The sequence below is a fragment of the Carassius gibelio genome, chromosome B13 (assembly GCF_023724105.1).
Source record: "Carassius gibelio isolate Cgi1373 ecotype wild population from Czech Republic chromosome B13, carGib1.2-hapl.c, whole genome shotgun sequence".
Classification (NCBI taxonomy): Eukaryota; Metazoa; Chordata; class Actinopteri; order Cypriniformes; family Cyprinidae; genus Carassius; species Carassius gibelio.
The window spans coordinates 26,473,431-26,499,490 of record NC_068408.1 but is presented as its reverse complement, the minus strand read 5'-3'; the positions used below and the strand labels follow the sequence as shown (position 1 = coordinate 26,499,490).

Sequence of the window (26,060 nt, the reverse complement as noted above, 5' to 3'; positions counted from 1 at the left end):
GGGGTGATTGGACATAAGATCATTAAAGCTGTTGTTGCCATAATTCTGGAACATCTGGTTGACAAGCAGCTGAAGAAAGATTGTTACGGATGTCAGGTTGATCATCCTTCACAAACACAACATTCATGTCTCTATGAGGCACCTGCGTACAGTTTTCTGGGATGTTTTGAACAACTCTCGCATAAATTGTGTAAACCTGATCTTAAACTCATTCTGGCACATACCTTGAAACTGTTTGGTTTAATACCGCATCAGCAAAGAATTCAGGGAGTTGTCGACGGTGTTCTGTGTGAGCTTAGGGATGAGATGTACATAGTGGAAGGTCTGGCAGAACTCCGGACGAAAGTTGTGGAAACTTGCGAGCAGGCCATTTACGACGCTGTTGACAGCTGGAAGAAGAGTACACCTGCTGATTCTGATTAACCGGGGGACATGGGTAACCTCTGCTGTCTGGAAAAACTCATATTTAAACAAAGAATTAAGAGTGAAATAATTTATTGTATAAGATTATAGATGATGAGAGTGAATGTTATGTGGACAATTAACGTTTAACGAAATTAAAAAAACAAATGTTAGCTGTGAGGGGCATGTCGGAGGAGTGGTGTGTTATGACAACTCAGTGCCTCACAAACAGGTATAACCCACGCATGACTGTTAAAAATATTCTTGAACTTATGCCTGAATGTGAAGAAAGTCTTAAAATAGGTAACATTTTATGTCTTTGTACTTAAGTAACAGATGTGTGTGTAATGTTGTTGTCAAGAAATGATCCGATAGACGTATATAAAATTATTGACATGCTAGTTGAACATATGATAGAGAAAAATGTTTTAATGTGTGTGAAATTCCTTCAATATCTAGATGATGTATAATTAGATAATGTACGACCAATCAATTTGAACTTGTATGTGTCTTCTGCAACGATTGCAAATAAAAAGCTTTTGACCCTAATAACTCTGTCATTGTTTTGTGTAAACAGTAGTGGTGGTAAGATATCTGAATTAATGAAAAAATGTGTACTACAACCCAGCGCACCCTGGTTCTTTGGGAGGTAAAGAACGATTAAAATGCGGTGTACTACAGGAATACGGGGTAACTCTGAAGGATAAAGAAATATCAGATTGGCTATCATCTCAGGATACTTATACATTACACAAGACAGCACCTATCAAATACAAACGTAATAGAGTGATAGTGTACGGAAAAGATGTACAGTTTCAAGCAGATCTTGTTGACATGTCTGCTTTTTCGAAAGAAAACGACGGTATCAAATTTTTACTGACTTGTATAGATGTTTTTAGCAAGTATGCATGGGTGCGTCCACTGAAGAATAAGACAGGTGCAGAGGTGACGAAAGCATTCACCTCTAAACTCAGAGAAAACCGTATACCTCAAAAATTACAGACCGATAAAGGTACAGAATTTTTCAACAAACATTTCCAACAACTGATGAAAAAGTATAACATACATCATTTTGCTACGGCAAGTGATGTGAAAGCGTCTTGTGTGGAGCGATTTAATCGCACTATTAAATCATTTATGGCTCGGTTTTTAACGGCTATCAATTCAAAACATTACTACAATTTCTTACAAGATCTTATAGAAGGATATAACGCCAGTTATCACAAAAGTATTAAAATGCGTCCATTGGACGTTAATAAAGAAAGTGAGACAGATGTGTTCAATAATCTGTAATGGAAAGTTACGTAAAGGAACACCTATCTTTAAGTATAAAATAGGAGATGTAGTTAGAGTTTCAAAAGTTAGAGGTGTATTTTCGAAGGGTTATAAACAGAATTACACCGAGGAATATTTCACTATAGCCGCTCGTATACCGCGAAACCCTCCAGTGTACAGACTACAAGATTATGACGGTGATGTTATCGATGGTTGCTTTTATGAAAAGGAATTACAAAAGATAATTGTGAACCAAGACAAATCGTTTAAAATAGAAAAGATTTGTCTTGTCAAGTGGCTGGGGTGGCCTACTAAGTTTTCCTCATGGTTACCAGAAAAAGGAGATCGTGGGCATACAGAATCCATTAAAGTAACAACTGGAGGTGTCATAAGTAGCATTTGTGAAAAACTACACCATGAGTGAGGGCGGCTTTTATATCACGCTACCTTGTAATGCATCTATGGATGTTTACCCTGACAATCGTATCCTAAATTACAAAACGAGACTAGCAAGAAGTATGAACCTCAAAGGTCAATGGGAAGTCGGTTTAATCGAATTTTATTATCCTATTTCCTGGTTTTATTATCCTATTTCGACCCCAATATACTGGGATATGATGAGAGACATTACAAAGAGGACAGTGATGTGATTATCTACATAACAGAAAAAAATCTACAAAATGTATCTAAAGTGTGCAATACGTTAAAACCGGGTTATTATGAAGATGTGCTATTTCTGGTTAGAGAAATCAATGCCAACCTTCCACCAAAAGTCACACTTGGCTACGATCACATCAAAAACAGGATATTTCTAAAAGCACCGACAAACACATCATTGATATTTAATGGGAAGTTGGCTATTATTCTAGGATTAAAGTCTGGTGTGTCTCTAGGAACTGCAAAGCAGCAACCCGAAAATAGTTCTGACGGCACCCCTGTCGTCACATACGCACCGCATCAAGCTGACATAAGAGGTGCATTTTATAGCATGTACATATACAGTGATATGATCGAATATCAACCAGTAGGTGATTCGTACGTACCGTTACTGAGAACTGTACATCTAATGACAGCGTCAGTGTTAGATTCGACAAGCCGCATTACGTACCTCTGAATAAATCACTTATGGTAAAGTTGTGGCTAAACTTCACCTCAGACCGGTGAAATAAGTTTAGTTTTAGCAAAACTATTACGCAACTATAGACCCCGAGCGATATGTTACATACTACAGGAACCAGGCGGGTAACGGGTTACCAGGATATGCGGGCGGTCCTGTTATGTACGGAGCAGGCATAGGTGGCATCTTCAGATCTCTTTTTAGGATAGCACTACCGCTGTTGAAAAGAGGTTTTAGTATAGTAAAACCACATCTAAAAACTGCTGCTAGATATATAGCTAGCGATGTTGTGACCAGCGCTCTATCAAGATCGTATAACGACAATAATAATAATAATAATGGACAAAATGGCAACAGGTTAATGGTGATGTCACAAGGTTCTTTTAAACCACCGGGTGAGCGTCTACGTAGGGGGAGTGGCCGTGTGAAGAAAGCTAAACGTCGCAGTAACAAGCGCGCGGCCCCAAAACGTAACTGGCGTCCCCGCACTAAACGTGTAAAGAAAACCGTCCGTACCAAAAGACTTCTGAACACTATTTTCTAATCATGGCTCTATTCCATCGCATGTCCGAGGAGTGTATTAAATCAGAGTTAGACTTATTTATAATCCCCATGACACAGACGTCCACTGAAAAAAATACTTACGTCGAAGTACCACCTCTATCCGCAATAACCGATTCATCACCATTAGAATTTTTTATCGCTGGCACGGGAGAGGATTATTTGGATCTTAATAACACTCTTTTATACATTAGACTCAAAATAACCGGAACCGACGGTTCTAATATACCAGACGGATCGCCTGTCAGTTTAATAAACTATCCGGGAGCATGTATATTCTCACAGGTGGATGTCTCTCTGGGGGATCGTCTGATAACCTAGAGTTGCAGTACCTACCCCTACAGATGTTTGATTGAAGCTCTGATTAATTTTGGAAAAGATACACTCGAAAGTGTCTTTTCAGCCGGTTTGTTCTACAAAGATACACCGGGTCACATGGATGCTACTGACCCTGCTAGAGAAAAGATGGGGTTAATGAAGAGAGCTGCATTTACCAATGCTAGTAATGTGATAGAATTACTAGCCCCCATTCATAGTGACATTTTCTTTCAAGAAAAATTAATGTTGAATGGTGTAGATATAAAAATAAGAATGACAAGAGCTAAAGATGAGTTCTGCCTAATGTGAGATGACGCTGTTGCTTATAAACTCAATATTGTGTCAGCATCTCTTTTTGTCAAAAAAGTTACTGTTTCACGAGGCGTCCGGTTGGGGCATGCTCAGGCGCTTCTAGGCACTACTGCTAAATACCCCATAGACCGTGTGTGTGTGAAGAATTTTTCTATCCCAGCTGGTTCTCGCGTATCTAATCAAGAACATCTTTTTCTCGGGACACTACCAAAATCAATCATTTTAGCAATGAACGAAAATTCAGCCTTTTCAGGGGCGTATGATAAAAACCCCTTTGCTTTTAAACATTTTAACGTGGAGTTTTTGGCTTTATATCAAGACGGCGTCCAAATTCCATCCAAACCGTTTAAACCGGAATATGAGAGCGGATTAGACGTAAGGGACTTTTATCAACTCGTGACGGCTACCGGAAGACAACTTAAAAATCAACCTCTTGTAATAGATCGTCAGGATTTTCTAGACAGATATACGCTCTACGCATTTAATTTGACCCCTGATGAAGATTGTTCGTCTGTTATGGATAAAATTTATCACATTACAAGTTTTTTAGGAGTGCTTCCCAGTTATTATCTACCCAAATTGACCGTAAAGAATACCCCCGTCTATGCTTATTTTTAACTCGGATCCCTCCACAAAACCGGGGTTGCATTGGTTAGCAATTTACATAACCAAGGATGGCGTGAGCTGCTTTTTTGATACCTTTGGAGGATCTCCAAAAGATCCCCGTTTTCCAAAGACTGTACAAACCTTTTTAAAAAACAACTCTATCTGTGTACAATACTCTAACAAACAGGTTCAAGACTTCACATCAGATACTTGCGGACAACATTGTGTGTTTTTTAATCTTGAATGTATTAACAATATGGTTGCACTGTATAAATAAAGGCAATGTATAGACAGACCTCTTTTTTTCATTTTTTTTATTAACATCAAAAACTTAATACATAACACGACACAATTATTTAAAAAACATATTTACACACACACACACAAAAAAAAAAAAAATTAAAGATAACCAAGCAGTAGTATCGAGTGAGGGTGAATTAAACAACTTTCCAGCAGTGGCAGTAGATTGTGGCATAGTCTTTGATGTGTGCTTTTTACGACTGCCTTTTTTCATGGGGTTAGGCGATTTCCTTTTCATCGGGATGAATAGCGTCCATTTTCAGTAGTGAAAGAGTTAAAGTACTACTCTCCAAATCACCTTGTTTTACCATAGTTAAAAACCTCTGTAAGACGCTGGAATAAACCCAGGTAGCAAACAGACGTTGGCCCAACGTTGGCCCAACGACTGTTGTTGTGTTGGGCCAACGTTGGGTGCTGACGTTGGCCCAACGTAATTTTGTCCGTTGGGCCAACGTTGGGCCAACCATATTATTGGACGGCCAGCAGACCTTCTGCCAACCTAAAAATACCTTACCAACCTTCTGCCAACTTAAAAACCACTAAAACAACATTGGGCCAACGTTGGGCCAACCATGTCATTGGACAGCCAGCAGACCTAACAAATTTAAAAATATAGCCTATTTTAACCATCTGCCAACTTCATTAATAGTAAATCTGCAAACTTATAAATAAATAGGCTTTACCTACCTTACACTCAAATTTTAAGATTGTGACATGGCCTATTCACTGTTGAATTGCATTTAGAGACGGCACAACAGACAAACTGAATTGGTTATAAAAATGAATTTATTGGTAACAAAATTAACTTATTGCAGTTTAATGAGAAAATGTGCAGACTCTCTTCCGGATTCTGCAGAGTTTTTTGAAGCAAATTAGAGATTGTGTGTGGCTCTGATGATTTAGACGGAGCGGAGGAGAAGTAGCAGCATACTCCTGTAAAAAAACAACATACAAACAACTTTTTAGAACATTTAAGATTTGTCGTTCTATTTTAACTACACAACCCAAAACAGAAGAAAAAAAAATTTCATCATGTTGGGGTAGCAAATTTTATATACATCTTAATGCAGTGTACGCCTAGTAAAGATGAAATACACCTCTGTTTAGTGGTGGGGTTAGACAGGGGAAGAAAAAACAATCATTGGAAGACACTTACATTCACTTTCACAGCTGCTGGAATCTGCTTGAGGCTTCTGCTTTTCTGTGTTAAAGAAAAAAATATAGTAATTATCAAAATGTAAATTTACTTATATATTAATATATATATATATATATATATATATATATATATATATATAATTTCTAACATATTTGATCAGACATAAAAGGGCTTGTGTACCTTTTTCTGTCGCTCTTTTTTTTCTTCCTCCATTTCGGTCTCCACTATACTTCAGCCAGGTTTTTATTTTTTCCTCGGCTTCCACCACTTTTGCTCCTTGTTTTTTGGCTGCATCTGTCAGCATGAAATTAAAAAAGAAAATTAAACAGAGAAAGGGTTAGCAGATAGATCATATCTGAGGTGTATTTTGTAGAGTTCTGTATGATTAATGGATTAATTGGCATTCTTTCATTGACTTGCATTGTATTTTATTCAATGACACATTATGTGAGACTGTAAGGGGTTGTTTCCTGGTTTGCTATTTCAAAGTTATGTCTAAGTTTTGAACGTTTGAATGTTTTTTTTAAAACATATCACCTATAACAACTTTTGCTAGCAAGAGTGTAGAAAATGGGCTCTTCTGTCCTCTCCCTTGCCAATTAAAATTGTTGGCCAACTCATTGGTTATTATTTCCCTCATGATTCTGTGGACAATGTCTTTGGCAGATGTTCCACCCAAGCTGGTAAGATATCTTGTCTATGAAAAAAAATCATGTGTTAAGCAGCAGTAAATCTAGATCTCTCTCTACGTATGTTAGTATTCTTTTAAGTGAAGTAACAGAACATCATTAGAATTTACTAAAGAACGTTGTGTGTCTCTGTTTGACAGCCTATCCTCCAGATCTTTTATGCCTGTCATGCTCCTTAATGGAAACTGAAACTCCTCATTTACAACTTCAGCTGCATTCTCTCTTCGCATAATGGCCTGAAGGAGGAGCGTATTCTGCCTGACTTGACCCTTTATCTCTTCCAGAATCTTTTAGAGCCGGAGTTCTCTTTCTGAATCAGACAAACATACGATGCATCATTATAACTAGAATTGAACATATAAAGAGAGAGTCTGCATCTCTTCTTTAGTTGTCTATCATAACTTTTACAGCCTTTTGTTGAATCTATCTTTTTTTTTTTTTAGACGTATTGCTGGCATTAAATTCAAAATGTGCTTACAATTCCCATAAAATAGTAAAATTTGACATTTTCAACATTTGATATGTTGTCTATGTGTTTTTTTTCAGCTCATTGATATTAAGGCTAATTTTTAAAAGCAGGGCTTAAAAGGTTTATCATTTGAAAATAGTACAACTTAGCCAGGCGAAGTTGGTTTTATTCTCATTTTTGGTTACATACATTTTATTTTGTTCCTTGAACAGTTTCTAATCCATGTTAGAGACTAAAAAGGAAATTACTAAAAACTCCTTTAAAAAAAAAAAAAAAAAACTATTTTAAAAGGTTTGGAATAATTCTACGTACCATCTTGTCTTGGTTCAGGGACTGTCATAGCAGGTGCTGATGGTGCAAATGGTGGTATGGCTGGCAATTTCAGTCTTTTGGCTCCATTACTGCAGAAGTTTTTTTTTTTTGGTCTTTCCATTGTCTCTGCATATGGAACAGTAAGAGATAGAATCCGTACAATGTATAATACATTGCCAAACATCACAACATTTACTTCCGTCCAGAGTTCTTCCGTCCTGCGATCTTATACAACAGGAACGTGACCAATGCTCAAAAGTTCCTTTCAACATATCGTCCCCTTGGAATTAAATATAGTTTACTACAACTCAATTTTGACAGAAATGTCAGATATAACCTTGTACTGTAATTTCCCAACTATTAGCTGCAGTTTATACATTTATTTTGCTAAATTTATTCAGGTTAATACACGAGAGCGGTTAATATGGTATTAATGTTTTTTTTAGCTTGCATAAAACACTCTCCTGTGGCTTATTCACAGGAAATTAATTTAATTAATTCTAAGGGGACCATATTCCCAAGTCTTGGATTTAAGGAATCTGTGGTGACCAGCTATGTTGGGAAATGATGCAATGACTACTGTATGTTTTCGTCTGTACCTGTGTGGAGCCAGCTTGTTGAGGCCTGCACTGGAGGTCTTCCTGATGTAAATTCATTTACATATTTTGATGATGGTCTGTTGGACACATTAAGAGTAATCAATTTTTTAAAAGCGCAGTGCATAGAAACAGTAGGCTATAAAAGGAGAACAGAGGAAACATACACTCTTTTCCGTACACTGTCCTCATCTGTAGACTCCAAACTGTTGCCTTTACAAAACTTCACCAGCTTTCTTCTGGCTTTTTCATAGGAATCTAAACATAGAAACAAACAACATCACTAAGCATATTATCTGAACATTTGAAAAGAATTGCTTGGCATAACTCACAAGGAGCATCTTTTAATTTTCGAATAGTTATTTCTCTATATTTCTCAGTAATAATTAATAATTAATTCCTTAAAGACTTACCATACTCAGCCACCCATTCAGTTATATATTCGTTCCATTCTTCATCAGGAGTTTCATTTTTTTCAACCGCTTTTCTACATTTTGTACTATTATATGGGGGCCAAAAGGAAATTTTTTTGTCGATGCTCAGCCAGTCACTTGGTATCACCTCTGTCTCATTCTTTTCAGTAAAAACAACTATAGAATACATCTATAAAAAAAAAAAAAAATATATATATATATATATATATATATATATATATATATATATATATATATATATATGTAGTGTTACAAACTATATACATTTATTGAAGCTCTATTACTTACCCAGTGGAAATCTATCTAAACCAAAATATTTCCTAGTCTTATTGTTACTATTCTTTATGATTGGTAGGTTCTGTACATTTGTCAGATACAGAAGGGGGGGGGGGGGGAATTGGGGAAATCAAGCAGTATGCAGTAAAGGATATGCCACAAACCCATCCTTATACTGTAAAAGAAGGACTTTTGAAACAGTCTGTGTAGGGACAATAGTCAATGACTGCCCAGGTTGTTTCACAAAGGATATATCAAGAATTGATGAATCAATGGGATAGGTGAAAAAAGATGACTTGTTTTGGAATTTAAGACAGACTAGATGCGATGCTTCCTTGTCTTTTAAAATGTTTTTCACTATATAAATATCTCCCTTGAACAGAATATAGTTGTCTCCCTCTGATAAACTAATTAAAGTTCCACCATTTACATATTTCTTATACTGTGTAAACTGCTGAGATGTCACATTGTATGGAAAAGGCCCATTCTTATGTTCCTGGTAAAAACCATCCTTGCACACCCTTATTTTAGTTCTGACACTTGCTTTTTCTGACAATCTCCTGATGATCTGTTGAAGGGGCTGGGTAGGGGTCCTTATCATTTTTTTTAATGTGTAGAGGAAGTTCTCAAATGGGAAAGCTGCGAAATTATGCAGCACACCAAACTGCCTTGCATCATTGGCAAGATGTATCAGCCCGTGTATGTTATACACAACGTAATTACCATAAACAGACTGAAAATGCTCGACAAAGGTGATCAGTAACTTTTCAGCAAAATCACAGTACTGGAGAAACAGTGAGGGGCAGCATAATATTCGAATGGCTACATGCAGAAGCAAAAAATTGTGGTATAGAACATTCGGCAGATGGTCTTTCAGTGCTACTGGACCAGTGTACAGGAGAAAAGTTCTGAACTCTGTTGCTTTCCACCTATCTACCTCAACAAGGGATCTCCCTTTCCGTGCAAACTCTCTGGGGAGTCTCATGGCAAAGGACATAAGCACTGCAGAAATTTGGCCTATCTGATGAGCACCTAAACGAGATGGAAGTGGTCCCCTCATCCAAAACCCTATCAACTTTCTCACAACCCCAAGAAAAACCAGGTGCATAACATCTAATGGAAATTGGGAGACCATACCAATTCCAACCCTTGTCAACACACTGGTCCCTTTATGGTGAAACTCATCGTCTTTATTAATAAAAGACATATCTGTCCGTAAAGGTGAATCGACTTCAGGAAAAGTCATGCGATTTTCTGCCCATGTTCCCTCCTGTGTGCATTTTTCACAGCCGTGGTATGCATTGTGGCCTTTAATGTTTTTTACGAAAGCCCTCGCACTTGCATCGCAAACAAAATTTGAAATTTTAATGTCTACACATTTGCCAAGTACATCCACACCCTCTAATTTAAGCTTTCCATATTCATTCACAAATTATTCTAGGAACAGATTGACATTCTCTGGTTTTTTAGATCCAAGATATAAAGCGATGACGAATGGTTGCTTTGTTTTGTCTTCCTCTACCAATCCTAGAATGGGCCAGAACTGCTTATTGCTGCTTTTGAACAAAGGTAGTCCATCAATATTCACTTGTAAATGAATGGCCTTTGGGAGAGGGTCAGTCTGGTTTAACACATGCCTAATGCCTTTCTCAACTCCAAAATAATGCATGGTGCCACCAGCCATCTGCTAGACCTCATAATTAGTTGGAGTGCCTAAAAGAGTGCGGGCATCCTTTGGGAGATATGGATGATGTTTTCTCAGGATGCCCAACAGCCCATTTAGATGGCATTGTGGTATTTGGCTGTCTATTGCCCAGTCTCTGAGCTCCTCCCCAAGACACTCTGCAGCCTCAACAAATTCATCATCACTTGAGTCAGTGTCTGTCAGAGCATTTGACCAAAATCCATCAATCACGTGATCGTCAACATTAAACACAGTCTCTAACTCATCTGATTCATAGGACACAGGCCAATCAGATGCAGCATCTGACCACACATCATCAGCAGGGGCGTTTTTTTCCAGGCATATGTTTACGTCAGCTGCGTCAGATTCAGTATTGACGTAAACCTCATTAAGAATATTGTAAGCCCTCCGCTTTGCCTGACGTTTAAGTGTTCTGTCTGAATAAATGTTGTTTGCAGACATAGTATGCTGCCAAACAAAAATTTACGTTAATTACAGTTACTATAGTATACAGCTGATTTCGCGTCTGTTTCATCTAGATTACGAAAGCTACAATGTTAGAATCTAGCAGGCTGACGGCTGGCTAAATTATAAGGCTACATTTACATCAGATTGCTAACGTGAAGCCATCACAATGCCTCACTAGATAATAGACTGATTATATATTAAAACAATGTATTGAATCGAGCAGATTACCTTGGACTGGCTGAGTTAACGGCTGCAGTGAAGTCTAGAAGAAGGCCAACGGTTAAAAGATAACGGAAAATAACGATAATTCTAAATCACGCGCTCACTGTTCTCTTGAATGAGCTCGCGCATCAGCTCTTCTAGTGCGCGCGCGGCCGGAGCGCTCTCTGCTGCGCGAGGCCAAGCGCACTAGCGCAACATCTGTCCCTCACCGAGATGAAGAGCGATTTTTACTGTTTTTATTTTATGTAACCGTCTCTTGTAATACGATGTCCTGTCATTTCTTTGTCATCTTTAATAAATACATTGTTCTGATTTCACATTTGATGCATTTTATTGCTTGGAAACAACGTCATAAAAAGGAGCTAGACACTCTTTTCCCCATGTTTACTGGGAAGAATAAACATGAAATGCTGCATATATTTGAGAGAAGTGGGGGCCCTTGCCGCTGACCATATCAACGTTGGCCCAAAAGTGTATTTCTGTCCGATAGGTTGGGCCAACGTAACCAACCCATATTGACGTTGGCCCAACGTCTGTTTGCTACCTGGGAAGTTTAGCCTTCCCATGCGAATTAGGGGTGCTCCGATCACGATCAGCCGATCGTTAATGCGCATCTCGTCAGTAAAGCCGGTTTTCTAATCAGCGGTTAATTGCATCAGGTGCGTGATTTCACATAGAGCAGCTGTTACTACACAGAGCCGTTGTTAATAGAGAAGATGCTCCAAAAAACGCTGAAAATGAAGTGGATTTGCGCATCTTCTCTATTAACAACGGCTCTGTGTAGTAACAGCTGCTCTATGTGAAATCACGCACCTGATGGAATTAACGGCTCATTAGAAAACCGGCTTTACTGACGAGATGCGCATAACGATCGGCCGATCGTGATCGGAGCACCCCTAATGCGAGTCTAAATCACTCCTCTGCAATACGTTTCTTATAACTGTATCTAAATTGTTCTCCACAGTTTGTTGGATTGTCTCACGAGCACCTGCAGTTCTTAATTTATTCATCTGATTCTGAGGGATTAGGTAAAGTTTTTCGGCATATTCCATTCCTAATGCTGTCTGGAGGTTATTAAACTAGTGATAAATGGTATTGCCACACTTAACAGAGGTACAAGAAAACCGCCTCGTTGATTAATCAACCGCTTTTTACTTTTGATGTTAATCTTTTTACTAGCGGCGTATTTGATCTCCTGTTTTTTTTTCTTTTTTAACCTCCGGAACTGGTTGGTGTTTAGAGGTATGTTGCCGTGAAGTACATTAAGAGCTATCTCACACAGGGATAGAATCAGCTGATCTGACGCTGAGTGTAAAATAACACGGCGTTGTCTCGGTGAAGCCTTATATAATAGTTTTAAAAGAGGTACATTTTTACAGAGCCTATCACTCATTTTCTTTTCTGTACATACACCACCTGTTGATCTGAAAACAATTCTGATCTGAGACGAAAACGCTCCGGTGTTTTAGCTTTAAAGTCAATCATAAGGAATCCGTTAGGCTGATTGGTAGCATCCTTATAACACTCCATAAAGAATTTTGTATTTCCAGGGTAAATCTGGCGTCCTAAAGTCATTATTTGCATCGAGTCTCTCGGACTCTTGTACAAATTAGATAGTGAGTATTGAGTGCGATAGTCCTACTGGTTTTACCGTGAAAAAACAGATTCTGGGTTATCAATATGATAGAAAATGGTATATGATGCACGTATTGTGTGAAAGCTCGTGAGAGTTCATCGTTTGAAAATGCCTCACACATCAGGTCGTCACAGATAATAAGTACATTGACATTAGGCTTTATTAAAGTTTCATCGGTTAAAGAGTTTGGAATACCTTCAATAAATTTTATATCATACAATGACAACAGTTCATCATACAAAGGTTGCCAACAACTGTACAAAAATACAATACTGTAAATTTTTACATTGATCAACTAAATTCTTTACAAAAACAGTCTTTCCGCTTCCGGATGGCCCAGAGACTAAGGCTGCGAAAGGATATTGCAAACGAAAGTCAAAATCCTCTTCAACATACACATTTTGTGTGTTAGAAATACCCTTAGTAGCCATAAGGAGGTGTGGTGTAATCAGGAAGTAGCACGCGTTTGTCATAAACCACTTTGAATCTTTTCAAAAATGATCTATTATGCAGAGTGAACTTCTTTTTATTCCGCACAATGGTCTATGTGCATGTGAGCAGGTGGCTAGTGTCACGTGATGTTACATAACCCTGTATCAGACATATCATGTTTTCTAGAGTTACAATTTTCACATTAGCAGAATGGAGCGTGATCCCTTTAGCTTTAAGAGTTACTTTATTTTTTGCGTTTTTTTACGCGTATGTTTTCGGACCCATTGACGCAAAAGTCCTTATGAAATCTCCATCATCAAGTTCATCCGTCAACTCACCAAGATATGCACCTGTTTAGGTACCCAATCTCCATCTTTCGATACAAAGTTAACGCTGTCTGTATCTACATAAAAAACACGGGGCCCTAACTGATCCATGAGCTCATATAACTCCAGACGCCCGTAAGCCGTGGTAAATGCAGCGATGAACACATTAACATCACTGGCGGGGGCGGGGTCTTCATCGCCATAGCACCATTGAACTAAAGCCACAGTGTCCGACACGAATGAGAAGTGTTTAATGACGTGACCGTTTCCAAAGATATAGCGGGCGAAATCTTCAGGGTCTGTTAAAAGCTCCGCTGTAGCTTGATTACACCTAAGACCAAATCTACCCCAAAGCCAGTTCTATAAATATTTATTTATAGATCTGCGTGAGGGGTTAAGCGCTTTTTTGTCAAGGTCGAGCTGAACTCCCTCCTCCTCAAAATAATCTGTGGAAAATGCCAGACTTCCTCAATTCTGACTACCGAATAACCTTTATCAATAGCTCTGGAGAGCTTGACAGAGGTCCAAACTCCTGAAATGATTCTTTCATCATCACTGTGCCGACACTGCCCCTGATACTGCGCCTCAGCACAGGTGCGACACAGCGCAAATAGTAGTTTCCCCTGAGAGGATTTGACAGGTAATATTGGATGCAGTAGTTTACGTGGGGGCAGTACACTGCATTTAATGAGACCGAAATAAGATTTGACCGGTTCAAAATCTTTTAAAATGATCTCAGGAAATAGGGTAGGTTTTACACGATTGTACGTACGGATATAGAGATGTGAAATCCAGATATGACACGCGTTCGCCCTTGGCGGTCTCGTGGTACAAGTGGAGTGCGTTCGTGAGACCTCCGTAAAGTGCTTCTCTAGAATTCAGTCTCGCTGGTGCATTATAATTACTCATAAATGTAATGACATTGGGATTGTTTTGTTTAGCAGCCTCCCACTGACATTCCCAAATCTTGTGCACTTTGAGATTATAGGTATCACGCAAAACTTTCAGCTTATTGTCAGATTGTCTTCTGAGCAGGCCAAAAGGTGTTTTTGACACCGGATTCAAATCGTTAGGATTAAAACGACAACAATGCCCGTGCCAGAAACATCCAAGAAACTCCAAAGCTATTTTATCTCCATTATCAGCCTCATAATACCCATTCACATGATACGGTCCAAATTTGGCTTCGCCATAATTTAAAGCATGATGAACATTGACGTTTCTGCTTGCTTTAATGTATTCCAACCATTGTATGGAAGGGTTTGAGTAAGATTTGTACTGATTGATGTAGCCATTTTGGTGCGTTAAGGCAATTGTGTCTTTAGTTAAAAAAAGCGTTTTGAACACTTTCATAGCACAGCCGGCTAATGTTATACATCCGAAAGGATCTAATTTGGTACATTCTATAAACTCTTTTCTGTATTTCATACATCCTTCACATAGCAAAACAACGTCATTCTTGCAGTACAAAGCTAATTGTTTTTTGAAGTCAAACACCTCTCCTGCTACGCCCTCGTACCACGAATCAAATTTCACACAAAAGAGTTGAAACCTCTGGAACATCTGCACATCTGGAAGGTGCACATTTGTGCATTAATAGCCTATCACCCGACCATTTTGTTCTGTACTGTCTGTAACATTTATCACAGTATTTTATGCTATCACACTGAGACTTTGATCCGTCACTTGTGTGTTTGTTTATGCATTTTATAACAGAAATCAGATCTACAGTCTCTCAAACAATCATCGCATTGTACCGATTTCTTGGGATGCGTGTAGCAAGACATGTTCATGCACACATTACATGTAAGTTTGCAATAATGTACACCACGATCATTAAACCCTTGATAGCAGTACTCACAAACATACATGTAACCTAAGAAGCCTTTCAGATTTTTTATCCCATAAAAATGTTCTTCATGCAGGTACAAATGCAACGTCTTGTGATGGAGCTCATCCATATTTTTATACACGTCCAATTTACCTGAATCAGATCTGTGAAAGATAACTATTTTCAGGTCTAGAAAGGCTTCAAATTTAGAAACATCATGCAACGAAATTTTTTCTTGTGGATCGTAACCCAGATCGGTATGTATATTTCTGGCTAATGTCATCAATTCTGCGTCGGTACACTGTGGATTTAGAAAGTGAGATATGCACATGCTAAAACACATATTGTCTGTGAAATTTTTGGGGACAAACAAATGCATTCTATTTCTCTGTATGATCTGATTATGTACCAGGTCTGCCAACTTCCTACGACCACCACCTTGTTTGTTTCGCGCTACAGAGACACATAACTCTAAAGCGGTATCAAAACTCACACTCTCATTTGGTCTACAAATACATTAACGTCGAGCTTGTTATCAGGCGTTAGAACGGCATTAATATCTGTGGGTAGACTTGCACCTTGCAGAGAGATGTAAAAAAAAAAACCTCGCCAGCTAATAATCTGGAAAGCGTAACAATCTCGTTCAAAATATCATGTAAAAATATATTATACGCTGCAAAATCATCTGTCGCTATTTCACAAAAATTTAAAGTTCTGCAAATTTCTAAACCATTAAATCGAGGTCTTGGGACAATCGTAAAATCACCCACACTACCTCCTTTTCTCACTAGTCTATCTATGTAAGGCTGACTGAGACCCATATCTGGAGCTGTGGGATCGTAACCTGAGGGATCATTATTAGAAGGTCATCGCTGTCTATAGCGGCACCCAACCATTCGTGTTGTTCGTCTAGAAGTTTGTGTAATCTATCATGTTAAGAGGATTAGACGGTAACATCTGTAAATGATTGTTAATAATTTCATGTAACTGTTGTGTATTGTTTTGAAAATCATATCTGGGCCTTAATGGTCTTTGATCATCTTCTGAAGTGTGGGTATGTAAATCATCATGACATCTTTTACTATTCATTTTGAATTATTATTTTTCATTTTAAATTCGAAAACACACCTTTTCTAAATTTTAAAGACAAGCGTGCACACTCCTGAAAACACAAACACCGATTCACAATGTGATATAGATGACAAAACAGAAACATACAGCAGGTATAAATTCAAAACACCTTTTCTCCACAAGTAAAACAACGCCTAATATGGGAGACAATAACATGCAATACGGTATAAATCAATGACAACAGACAATATTAATAAATGGAGGAAACTAATGATAATTCACTACCAAGAACAAAACAATAATACATGTAAGAAATAACAAACAATGTAAGAAATATTTGGTGGTAATAACGAATCGAAGCCAAAATAAAAAATAAAAAAAAATTAACAATAATAATAAAAAACAACAATACAATACATATCAAGGGCGATCACGCCGGTACAAATCTGATAACATTCTTTGCATTAGATTTAAACGTTCCGTGATCAGAGTAAGAGCATTAACAGATACATTTTGTTCAACTTGTACCTGATGGATTTCTCCGGGTACCCCGCTCATGCGCTGTTGAAACTGTCGAATTTCACCATATAGCTGTTCGTGGCAACTTCTCCAAAATTCAGCCGCGTGACGCAAGGATTCGTTGTGCTGTTGTTGACACTCTATGATGTTTCTCAAAATCGCCACCACATCACTTTGTGCATTACCGACGATCTCTTCTGCACCCCGATAGGACAATGCTTGACCGCTCAAATCGAAAAGTGTGTCAAACCGTCGATTAACACAGCGAAGCATATCATAATCAAGCCTTCTATTTAAATCATGTTCACGGAACAGCTCTTGAGGGTCTTCGTTAGATAACTCTTCCGTCTCCTCCTCGCTTGCCGAATCGTTAAAAAACGCACGATCCCAGGCGCTCACCATAGAATCGGTCCAGGCTGTTAGTCCTCCTTCGTCATATCCTTGCTCTGTAAATGTAGATGAAAGGTTTTTTTATTATTATTTTGTTGAATAAAACGCAAAACATAAAACGTAAAAACAAGTTTTTTCTGCTTTAATACATACCGTTATTCTCCGAAGTCCTTAAACGACTGGTGGTTGGAATATCGTCCGTTTCCCACTCTGGTAACCTCAGACGTTTTACCCCTTGACCCTCCGATTGGCGCGGCCTACACGTAACGCTAGCTTCAGTGCGAACGCTTGAGACACCTGGGAGATTGTGAGAAGCTCCTTCGGGAGCCAGAACATCGGCGGGGGCGGGATTTGTGACGTGTCCTAGGTCGTCTTGTGATTCGGCAATAATCACAACCTCTTGTGCAACGCTTTCTGGAGGAATTATCACCGCTTGATTTTTGACAACAGCTTGTTCGTCTGTCAAAAACAAAAAAAAACAAAAAGCATTTCATCATTATTTTTTTTCTGGCAAGCATGTTATGTGAACCTGTCATTTTTAACTTATTGAGAAAAAGGCTTACCGTTATTAACAGCTCCGGATCCATCACAGGCAAACAACATGTCCTCATCAACTATAAGAATCATAGCAAAGTTATTGATGTTAATATTAGACATTGAATTAATAAAATAAAATTGGAAAATACTCACATAACTCTTCAAGGATCTGATCCAAACCTTCATCAATCCTGATTCTCAAAACCACCTAGAAATCATCCACGAGACATTAAACAAATATTCACTTTAAAATATATTTAAATCATTTGTATAAAAAAACTCACCCTGGTAGTTGTCTGCCATTGTTTCGTTTATTGTTGGATTTGTAACGTAGCACGGCTTGAAGATAATTTGCAGGTAATGAGTATGACTCTATATATAACACCCTCTGTCTTGTTAATCCTAACATTGGGTGTATGGGTGGCTGGGTTTTTGGCGGTTAAATGACACAACACCAGATGCCGGACATGGTCACGTTTCGATGCACAACCTGAGATGAGATATTTCTTCCCTGCTATATTGTTAAATGGGGATACTTTTAACTACATATGTCTGGTTTATTTACTAGATAACACGACACAAGCGCGAAGGAAAGTGTGTGTGTGCGTGTTGAGGCTTGGAAAATCAAGGTACGTGTGTTTGTATGACCTGTTTGCATTGGTGTTTGAAAAATCACCTTGTGAATAAAAATACTAAATGTAATTAATAAAACCAACAATATCATATATATATAACACCCTCTGAAATTAGTTTCACAAGCCAGTTACAAGCATTTCAAAACCCATTAGATGTTTTTACAGCCGCTTGATGTCTAACTGATATGCAGGCGCCAGTAATCACACAGACACCAGATGCCAGACACATTCGCGTTTCGATTGTTGAGATGACACCTCTTTCCTGCTATATTGTGAAACCGAGTACTATTAATTACATATGTCTGTTTTATTTACTAGATAACGCGACCGAGCTCTCGTCGCGGGAGGAAAAACCTGTGACGGTGGGCTTTGTGTTTACGTCAATGACGCTTGGTGCCGCGATACTGTTGTACCGCCACCCCCCCCCCCCCCACCTCGGAGCCTCAGACCACATCACTGTTATGCTAATGCCTGCATACAGACCGCTCATTAAAGTCGCCAAACCAGTTCAAAAACAGATTCAAGTGTGGCCAGAAGGATCATCAGAGATTCGTCAGGACTGCTTCAACACAACTGACTGGGACATGTTTAAACAGGCTGCCACATGCAATAACACCACTGACCTCCAGGAGTACTCAGAGACTGTTACTGCCTACATCAATAAGTGTATTGATGATGTAACGGTCACAAAAAACATCACACGGAATGCTGCCTTCAGAGCTGGAGATGAGATGGGCCTGAGAACAGCTAGGGCCAACCTGTCCAGTGGCATCAGAGAGGCTAAGAGACAGCACTCCAGGAGGATAGCTCACCAATTCAGCGACAGCAGAGACACTAGGAACCTGTGGCAGGGGATACAGACCATTACGGACTACAAGCCCCCACCACGGACCTGTGACAACAACATCTCTCTGCTAAATGAGCTGAACACCTTCTTCGCTCGCTTTGAGCAACAAAACAGCACCACTCCACAGAAGACTCCACCTCCTCCCGGCGACCAGGTGATGGCGCTGACCCCAGACAGCGTGAGGAGATCCTTCAGCAGGATCAATGCCCGCAAAGCTCCGGGTCCTGACAACATCCCTGGGTGTGTACTGAAAGTCTGTGCAGCAGAACTCACTGATGTCTTCACAGACATTTTTAACATCTTACTGAGTCAGGCTGTTGTTCCCACATGCTTTAAAACTACCACCATCATCCCAGTCCCGAAGAAGCCATCAACACTTCGCTGTGCAACTGGCTGTTGGACTTTCTGACTGGAAGACCTCAGGCAGTACGGGTCGGCAGCAACACATCCAGCACCATCACACTGAACACTGGGGCCCCCCAAGGATGTGTGCTGAGCCCCCTCCTCTTCACTCTGCTGACCCACGACTGCACACCGTCACACAGCTCCAACCTCTTCATTAAGTTTGCAGATGACACGACTGTGGTGGGTCTCATTAGTAACAAAGATGAGACAAACTACAGGAGTGAGGTGAGCCGCCTGGCCAAGTGTTGCAGTGACAACAATCTCTCTCTGAACGTGGAGAAGACGAAGGAGATTGTTGTAGACTTCAGGAGAGCACACACTCAGCACGTTCCTCTGACCATCAACGGTGCGACTGTGGAGAGAGTGAGCAGCACCAAGTTCCTGGGTGTGCACATCACAGAGGACCTCTCCTGGACTGAAAACACCACAGCACTGGCCAAGAAATCACAACAGCGTCTCTACTTCCTCCGCAAACTGAGGAGAGCCAGAGCCCCACCCCCCATCATGTACACCTTCTACAGAGGCACCATCGAGAGCATTCTGTTGAGCTGCATCACTGTGTGGTATGGCGCCTGCAACGCGTCCTGCCGAAAGACTCTGCAACGCATAGTGAGAGCAGCAGAGAAGATCGTTGGTGTCTCTCTCCCCTCCCTCCAGGACATTTATGGAACCCGTCTCACCCGCAAAGCCCTCTGCATCACAGGTGATCCCACCCACCCATCACACAGCTTCTTCAGCCTGCTACCATCAGGGAGGAGACTGCGGAGTCTCCAGGCCAGGACCAGCAGACTGAAGGACAGCTTCATCCACCAGGCTGTCAGGATGCTGAACTCCTGAATCTTTTAACTGAACTGTTGTTTTATTAATAAGTGATTTTTTTGCACAAAAAAATCTTTTAACTGCACTGTTGTTCACTTCATTGATTTGCAATATATCTGTCATTTACCTTGCGCTGCTTTATTTAACTTTATTTTTAACTTTATTTTAAATTTTTATTATGTCTTTTTTTATATATAATTCCCTTATTGTATAGTTGTATCTACATTTTATATTTGATCTAGTTATTTTTTTAGGCTTTAATGTTAATGTTATCTGTATGCACCGGGGTCTGAGAGTAATGCAATTTTGATTATCTGTATGTATGTACTGTACATGTGGAAATTGACAATAAAGAAGACTTGAACTTGAACTTGATATGCCTTAACACTTTGCTGTGAGATCTTTTTTTCTTTTGTTTAACTCTCTGTCAGTAACAGTCTCGATTTTTAAAATTGTAGTTAGTGGTAAAGTACAACATAGATTTGACAAGTATCTTGTCTGATGGATTTTATTTTAAATCAGCATAATGCCTACCTCTTTTTTCTTTTGTTTTAACTTTTTCTAACATCGTGACAAAACGCCAAGTTTTCTGGTTTGTATCCTTACTTTAAATTTATTTCTTTTTTCAGTTTGAGGTAAGGTACACATCCTATAAAACCCTGTAATCTAGTTTTCTTTCTTTTCTTGCTGGTAACAAACGTTAAAAGTTTAAATTGTAATGCTACAAGCTCTCACATCTTTTTCACGTGTTGCTTAACGAAAACATATCTGATAGTTTTTGACTCGTTTAGTTGTTTTAGATAAATAAACAGTAACCTAGTTTTCTTTTTATTTCATTTGTTACAACTTTAACAACGTTTTACACTTTTCCAAGTAGGACAAAACGATCATTACATTGTTTCCATTTCGTATGTGTTTATAACCTTTTTCTTGAAATGCACTGTGTACTTAAAACCTTAATAAAAACTTTCCCTTATACCATTTTCGTGATTTCACCCTTTTCAGAGTTTAAAAAAAAGCACATAGATCCCAACACATTTTCCCCTCCCTCACCGAAATTCCTTCTTAGGTTCATAAGTTCATATTTAGGTCACTGGGGTGTACAGGGAGGGGAGGGGATGGGGTGTACAAACAGGTGTCCAGAACAGATGGCTTTTATGACCCTCATCAATCAAATTTTGAGATATAAGGTGCACTGGATCCTCTCTCCTGCTGCCCAAAGACAAGCCTGCTGCGGTTCCTGTGGAGTTACATGTGCAAAGACAAAGAGCCTGATATATATTTACATTACATTTAATCATTTAACAGACACTTTCATCCAAATTGACTTACAAATGAGAACAATAGAAGCAATCAGACCACTGAGAGAACAACAACAGTATACAAGTGCCATGACAAGTCTCAGTTAGTCTAGCACAGAACACGTAGCTGTGTGTTTTTTTTTTCAAGAATAAAACAGAACAGAAAAGGTAAGTGCTAGTATTAGTTGGTCAAATGCTGGTGAAAAAGCTGTGTCTTTAGATGTTTTTTGAAAATGAGCAATGACTCAAATTGAGATTGGGAGTTCATTCCACCAGCTGGGCACAGTCCAGGAAAAGGTCCTTGAGAGTGAATTTGAACCTCTTTGGGATGGCACCACAAGGACAGAATGAGGAGAGAGAGAGTGTATTAGTCAACGTGAGCTTTTTTGGCTTATTGAAGACAAGCCTCGCTGCTGCATTCTGGATCAGTTGCAGAGGCTTGACAGTACATGCAGGAAGGCCCGCCAGGAGAGCATTACAATAGTCCAGTCTGGAGAGAACAAGAGCTTGGACATGAAGTTGTGTGGTTTGCTCTGACAGAAAGGGTCTAATCTTCCTAATGTTGTCTAAGGCAAATCTGCAGGACCGGGTCATTGTAGCAATATGGTCTGTGAAGCTTATCTGATGATTGATTACAACTCCTAGGTTTCTGGCTGTCTTGGAAAGAATTATGGTTGACAAACCCTGCTGTATAGAGTAGTTGTGATGAAATTATGAGTTGGCTGGAACCACAAGCAGTTCTGTCATTGCAAGGTTGAGCTAAAGGAGATGGTCATTCATCCAGCTAGAAATGTCGCTCAGACAAGCTGAAATGCAAGCAGCTACCATCAGTCCAAGCACTGAGCCTTGAGGAACCCCAGTAGCAAGAAATTGTGACTTAGAAAACTCACCCCTCCAAGACACCCTGAAGGATCTATGTGAGAGGTAGGATCTAAACCACAGGAGTGCGGTTCCATGCCCATCTTTCTGAGGGAGGACAGGATTATCTGGTATTTAACTGTGTCAAAAGCAGCAGACAGATCAAGCAAGATGAGTACTGAGGATATGGATGCTGCTCTTGCCAGCTGTAGGGCTTCAGTAACCGAGAGCAGGGCAGTCTAAGTTGAGTGCCCGCATTTGAAGCCAGATTGGTTGCTGTCCAGGAGGTTGATCTGTACAAAAAACATTGAGTGTTGGCTGAACACAACTCGCTCAAGTGTCTTTGCAATGAATGGAAGAAGGGATACCGGTCTGAAGTTTTCTAAAAGTGCTGGATTTAGAGATGGTTTCTTAAGCAGTGGGTTTACCCGAGCCTGCTTAAATGCTGAGGGAAGTCTACCAGAGTGAAGAGAGGTGTTGATAATGTGAGTAAGTGAAGGTATGACTGAAGAAGAACTGGCTTGAAGGAGGTGAGTGGGGATAGGATCAAGTGTCACCTTTATTAATTTATATATAGCGCTTTAAAGTGGACAAGTAGTAGGATGATTGGAAAGGATAAGTTTGGAAACGTCTTTCTCTGAGAGTGGAGAGAATGAGGAGAGAGAGTGTGTATTAGTCATTATGAAGTTATCATCAGTCTGCAGTGTGGAGAATTGGTCACAGATGGGTCTTTTCTTATTTGTGATGATAAGTCATCGGCTGTAAGAGACGATGAAGGAGGAGGACAAAGAAGAGAAGAGAAAGTTGCGAAAAATGTGCAAGAGTCAGAACAGTTGTTAATTTTGTTGTGGTAGTATGATGTTTTAGCAGTGAAGACATTTGCAGACAAGGAAGAGAGGAGTGAATTATACACACTGGGGTTGGTGGAGTTTCTTGATTTATGCCATTTCCTCTCTGCAACCCTGAGTTTAGAGCCGGAGAAAGCCATGGGGCAGATGGGGTGGTGCATGCTGGTCTGTGTATCTGTGCAATCATTTGCAATCAAGTCAACGATATTGCTGTAAATGAAGTATCCCCAAATAAGCAAGCCAGAGGCAACAGCAGCAAGGAACCAAAACTCCATCGGTGACAGAATGGAGAAAAAAACTTGGGAGGAACCAGGCTCAGTCAAATTGCCTGAGTTTTGAGAATGCAGTGGACGTGGTGGATTATAATGTAACAAGAGCTTGTTCAAATACTGAGGTGCTAAACCATTCAGGGCTTTATAGGTAATAAGCAAGATTTTAAAATCTATATGATGTTTGATATCGGTGTTGACAGAACCAGGCTAATATGGTCATACTTCCTGGTTCTAGTAAGAAATCTAGCTGCTGAATTTGGACTAACTGGAGTTTGTTTATTAAGCGTGCAGAACAACCACCCAATAAAGCATTACAATAACCTACATTGAGGTCATAAACAAATGGATAAAAATTTCTGCTTTTGTCATTGAGAACATAGGCCATAATTTAGATATATTTTTGAGATGGAAAAATGCAGTTTTACAAATGCTAGAAACGTGGCTTTTTAAGGAAAGATTGCAATCAAATAGCACACCTAGTTTCCTAACAGATGACGAAGAATTGACAGAGCAGCCATCAAGTCTTAGACAGCGTTCTAGGTTATTACATGCAGAGTTTTTAGGTTCTATAATTAATACCTCTGTTTATTTCAGAATTTAGCAATAAGAAATTACTCTTCATCCAGCTTTATAAATCGACTATGCACTCCGTTAATTAAATTAATGTTTTGCCGGGCCGCAAAGAAATATAGAGCTGAGTATCATCAGCATAACGGTGAAAGCTAACACTGTGTTTCCTGATGATATCTCTCAAGGGAAATATGTAAAGCGTGAAGAATCGTTACTAGTATTGAGCTTTGAGGTACTCCATACTGCACTTGTGATCGATATGATGCCTCTTCATTCACTTCTACGAATTGATGGCGGTCATATACTGTAAGTATGGTTTAAACCATGCCAATGTACTTACATTAATGCCAACAAAGTTTTCTAGTTGCAAAAGTATGTTGTGGTCAATTGTGTCAAACGCAGCGCTAATATCCAATAGCACTAATAGAGAGATAAACCCACGATTAGATGATAAGAGGAGGTCGTTTGTAACTCTAAGGAGATCAGTTTAAGTACTATGATACGATCTAAATCCTGACTGGAAATCCTCACATATACCATTTTTCTCTAAGAAGGAATGCTAAGAAGTGGTGGCTGTACAAGCATGACCAATCCCTTAAAATCTAACAGAGGTATCAAACTTTATGGGCTTAGCATCGTATTATAGGTGATTTGTAAGGGCTTTGTAGAATCAGATAGACCATTGCATAGACTGAAAGAAAAAGGGAGCATTTCAATGGAATGATTGTTGACAGGTTGCTTTTGAGAGGTTAAAATCTTTATCGTATTACAGCTCTAATCTTATTTTATCCAGACCCCAAATGCCCTTACATCTTGGATATGGATACAAGTGATGTGGGTATTGGGGCTTTTTTGTCTCAGGAAGTAAGTTAGTGGCCAGGACTAGGTGGTGGCATAAGCAAGAAAGTAAATATGCCACCACAAACAAAGAATTGATAAGTTCTGGTTAAATTTGCAATATATTTTAATTAGGTCAACTGGAACCAGGAAAACTTCCCACAAAACTCGATGAATTCACTACATCGTAAGAAAAATTATATATACACTATTATTCATCTGTTTCTTTCTTATTCCAAGGTCACTGCAGTCACCTGGATCCACTCCGGGAACTGGGTCTGGCAATGACTGGTAATCGGTTTAGAAAATATATATATATTTTTTCATTGTGCATTATTCTCAATCAAACTTCAACTGGGTTATTTTGTTTATTTTCAGTATTTTCAGTTTTTACTGCAGTTTTTTTTAGGCTGTGGTCCTGATTCCTTGTAATTTATAATCTTGAATTGATTTTCTGAGACTGACATTTAGTAAACATAAAATTATCAGTATGCCCTATTCTAGTTCAGAAGAGCCACTTTCTCACAGAGTTTAGTTTGATCTTTAATTAAAGACACCTGAATCAACAAGTCAGGTCTTTGTATTTATTTAATAACAGCTAGGTGTGTCGAGTAGGAATGAGGAATCTGCTTTACATATTCAAAGACAAACCTGTTTTACACACGTCACTCAAACACAGATGCAGGAAACATGAATCATCTGAGTTCATAGGAAAAGAAACTTAAG

General features: G+C 39.2%; 1 long non-coding RNA gene across 1 annotated transcript; it reads right to left on the bottom strand.

Annotated features, from left to right (window-relative positions):
* Positions 1-8,283: 8,283 nt before the first annotated feature.
* LOC127970612 (uncharacterized) lies at positions 8,284-11,450 on the bottom strand. Its single transcript, XR_008156637.1, has 3 exons — positions 11,207-11,450; positions 8,530-8,719; positions 8,284-8,374 (listed from the first exon to the last, which is right to left on the bottom strand). It is a non-coding gene; the product is annotated as an uncharacterized LOC127970612 (long non-coding RNA).
* Positions 11,451-26,060: the final 14,610 nt, after the last annotated feature.